Raw genomic sequence first — 4,539 nt, forward strand, 5'->3', positions numbered from 1 at the left:
AAGAATGTCCAAAAAAAAAATGTAGTTTTGCAATGTGAATGCATATTGAAATTGTGTGCTAAATGTAATATCTACCTTAGAGATTAAAGGTGATAAAACATTGTTGATTTTTTTATTGAGTGTAATTAACATACTTAAGTGTCAGGTGTGCAACATAATGATTCGATATTTGTACATGTTGTGAAATGATCACTACAAGAAATCTAGTTAATATCCATCACCATACATAGTTACAGAATTTTTTCCTTGTGATAAGAACTTTTAAGATTTACCTTCTTAGCAATTTGCAAATATGTAATACAGTGTCATTAACGATAGTCACCATGCTGTACATTACTTCCCCATGACTTATTTATTTTATAACTGGAAGTTTGTACGTTTTGACCCCTTCACCTTTTTCACTCACACTCCATCTCCTATGCCTGGCAACCACCATTTTGTTCTCTGTATCTTATACAATTGTTTTTTTCTTGTTTGTTTGATTCTGTGTATAAATGAGATCATATGGTGTTTGTCTTTCTCTGTCTGACTTATTTCATTTAGCATAATGCCCTCAAGGCCCATCCATTAATTGTTTAAAAAAAAATCTTAAAAAAGCAAAGAAATGATATAAAATTCAAATGTTCTAAACTATGCACAACTATGTTGGAACAAAATCAGAATTATCGGAGTCATTTTAATTTATGTTGTGTTATGAAGAGGAATATTTAAAAATGTTTTATAAACAAAATATTTAGGAGGCATTTATTAGACTCTTGCTAGAACCAGAACTGGTGCTACTTTTGAAGCTTGAGTTCAAGTTCATAAGACTTCCTAGTTTCAGTAAATGCATAAATATTACAGTAGGCATTTTCATTTTTATGACATATGCCTTTGGGTTAGTGTGATATTTGCATTTTCTCAGTAACTCCTTTATTTCTTTAAAGGAATGCATTTTATTCCTTTACTGTATTCCTTTTGTAGCATTAGAAGCTAGATGCTTTAGGGAAGACATTACTTATGAATATAGAAATGAGATGAATTATAATATTCTGAACATCCATCTAAGATTAGAAAATCTTTATTTAAGGCCGGATGTTTATGAGTTATTGAACTTAAATTCTGTAATATCTGAAATTGTGTTTGTCTCTCATGCCACTTGCATTGTTATTGCCCTAGAAAAGAATGAAAACAAACCACAACTCTCTGCCCCTTTACCTTTTACACGTATTAATTAGTGTTTTTTATTATTCTCTTAGCATATTTTTCCTAAATACAGAAATATCCAAAGCGGTTCTTATATTTATATTATAATGTCTCATAGATAAATGTCTTATTAGAAATTACTATTTAAATTTAATCACATTGGGTGCATACCTCAGTATATCTAAGTATGAAACCTAGTTCTCATTCTGGAAAACATACCACTGGACTGTTTTGAATATTTAAGAAATAGTTTCATTCAGAACCATGTTTAATATGCACAATATGCACTGAAGATCAATATATTTCTCTTTTCCCAGAATGCACTCACCATCTTTCATGGTCATGGATCACTGTGGAGAAGGTTTAGGAGATTATCAACCATTTACATTAAGGCTACATTGAAGGGTTCTTCAAAGAGAGTCAGCTCCCCCTCATTCAGATTCCTGTTGTAGAATTGGGGAAGAGTCTGTGAATCTTCATGATAGTAACTCGTTAGATTTCTGTCCATTGGGATTAACTTTTTATTTTTATGTGTTAAAGAGATCTTCAATATATGAGCTATTTTGGCTTTTTTTTTTTTTTTGGTTTAATTTTTAGGGACCCTGAAATCAGTTCATACCACTCTAAATGCATCCTATCCCTACAGTTTATTATTGTGATTGTATTCTCATTTTCTCTAGCTATTTAGTACCACCACTCCAGTATCTCATTTCATCCATTCACCCTCATCCCCACCTGTGATCATTCAAGGACAAGGTGCCCTCACCAAGGCAGTTTTAATGCCTTGGAGGAAATGTCCTCTAACCCTTATGAGGATTATGGTTAAGGTATATCTATCAGGCTGCACCTGATAGAACTATTTTAACAGTCACAATTTTTTATTCTTGTCTTTTTATACACTAGCAAAGTTCTGGCATTTCAACCTATGTACCATAAGACATGATGAAACATAGACTTCATTTAATCAAATTTGTAGACTATAAAACATCATTCTCAGGTAATCAGTGAAAACCACTGAATCCCTAAAACCCTGTTGGTAGGGACACCTGGGTGGCACAGTCAGTGAAGCATCTGACTCTTGGTTTAGGCTCAGGTCCTGATCTCAGGGGGTCCACGGATTGAGCCCTGCATTGGGCTCTGTGCTCAGTGCAGAATCCACTTGAGACTCTCTCCCTCTCTTTCTGCCCCTCCCCCTGCACTCTATCTCTCTCTAAAATAAATAAACAAATCTTTAAAAACAAACAAACAAACAAACAAAACCCTTGTTGGTAACTTCTGGAAGAGAAATTGAAGGACTGAGGTTTTCTTTTTCTTTTTTTTTTTTTTTAATAAATGTCTATTTTAATGTTTTTCACAATAGAATAAATACTTCTCTTGATGACTGCAGATACGTAAGGCTCTTTGGTAGTATTCAGAACCATCACAGTAATGGTGGTCTTCCTGATCGGTGTGTAGTCTTAAGTAATTATAAGGAATTACTTCTCTGAAACTGCTGTCAAACCAGCAGGACTGCATTTAAGCATCCATCATTTTCAGGGTTGTTGGTAACCTGGGCATATTTGCCCCAAATAACTTTGCCTCCTTGTGTCACAAGGCCCAACTCATTCACGTTCACCTCAATTACAGTGCCTTTGGTAATAACACCCAATGTTGTATATAGTGGGGTTGAAGGATTCTTTTTTACACCAAGTATTGGCAAGCAAAAGGTGGCTTTCAATTCAGGATGTGTTACATGGGCCTTTTTGAAACGTAAGCCCATTGGTCTAATGAATCTTTCATATTTAGGTGGTTTTCCAGTAAAGCTGTCTCCAACAAAGCAGACTTTAGTGACCGTCCTCTTCCATGCTTTCTTCTTTCTCTTTCCTGTTCGAGTAACTTTTTTTTTTTTTTATAATTTTTTTTTTTTTTTAAGATTTTATTTATTTGAGAGAGAGACAATGAGAGACAGAGAGCATGAGAGGGAGGAGGGTCAGAGGGAGAAGCAGACTCCCTGCTGAGCTGGGAGCCCGATGTGGGACTCGATTCCAGGACTCCAGGATCATGACCTGAGCCGAAGGCAGTCGCTTAACCAACTGAGCCACCCAGGCGCCCCCTGTTCGAATAACTTTTAATACTTCTGTTTCTCCCTGGGCACGGACTTTGGGTAAAGGAACTTCCCATTTTCCCGCTTTCTCTTTTCATTTTTGTTTAATCATATTGGAAAGTACTTTAGCTCCGGACTGTCTCTTTCTGTCCAGTAGATACGCAGGTACTGCTCCTTGTGGAGTCTTTTCATCTTTCTTTTGTTTGGTGTTTTTCTTTTCATGCATCTTGATAGTCTTTTTCATTTGTATTTTCTCAGCATGGCACTGTTTATGGTAGAGCTTAGCTTTCACACCAATCATCCTTTTTGCCTTCTTTGAACGTTCATGAGCCTCTCGACCTTCTTTCTTTCCTTTTTTCTCTTGGTAATTCAAACGATAGCCATATCGCTTTCCGTGTAACTCAATATATTCATTTTGTGGCATGGTGACGGCCGCAGAGCCGTTGGGTGCAGCTGCCGGGGAGCGAAGAAGCTCTCAATTTTCCAGGACTGAGATTTTCTTTTTTTTTTTTTTTTTTAAAGATTTTATTTATTTATTCATGAGAGACAGAGAGAGAGAGAGAGACAGAGGCAGAGGGAGAAGCAGGCTCCCCGCGGAGCAGGGAGCCTGATGCGGGACTCGATCATGACCTGAGCTGAAGGCAGATGCTTAACCGACTGAGCCACCCAGGCGTCCCCAGGACTGAGATTTTCTACTTAGCTTCTGCAACTGTTGTTTCTCACCTTTTCTTGCTAATGACCTTAATATTTAACTGTCCCTCTCCAACCCCCCTTGATAAATCCAACTTGACCAATTACAACTTCCTACTCTAGAAGAACCTCTTCTCCTTTCTAAGAAACATTTTTGACCAATTATTTTTTTTAAAACATTTTATTTATTTATTTGAGAAAGAGAGCACACAAGAGAGAGCACGAGGTGGGGGAAGGGCAGAGAGAGAGGGAGAAGCAGACTCCATGCTGAGCAAGGAGCTTAACATGGGGCTCAATTCCAGGACTCTGGGATCATGACCTGAGCCAAAGGCAGATGTTTAACCAGCTGAGCCATCCAGGTGCCCCTGACCAACTTTCTGAAACCAGCTGAAACTGAAGCCTTTTATTAAGACTTTATAAAGTCACTCTTTCAATCACTCTCAAATTAGAAAAGCTTTTTCAGAGCCTTCTCATGTCTGGCTTTTTTTTTTGATAAAAGCTGCCACAGTTTTTAATCATGTAACTTGGATCAGGACAATATCCTCTGTTGATCACTGTGAGACCACGTCCACGAGGATAGG

At 37.2% G+C, this 4,539-nt stretch overlaps 1 pseudogene; it reads right to left on the reverse strand.

Annotated features, from left to right (window-relative positions):
* Positions 1-2,680: 2,680 nt before the first annotated feature.
* Positions 2,681-3,692, reverse strand: LOC116627985 (annotated as a pseudogene).
* Between the last annotated feature and the right edge of the window lie 847 nt (positions 3,693-4,539).

This window comes from Phoca vitulina, unplaced genomic scaffold (genome assembly GCF_004348235.1).
Source record: "Phoca vitulina isolate PV1807 unplaced genomic scaffold, GSC_HSeal_1.0 scaffold3, whole genome shotgun sequence".
In the NCBI taxonomy this organism is placed as follows: Eukaryota; Metazoa; Chordata; class Mammalia; order Carnivora; family Phocidae; genus Phoca; species Phoca vitulina.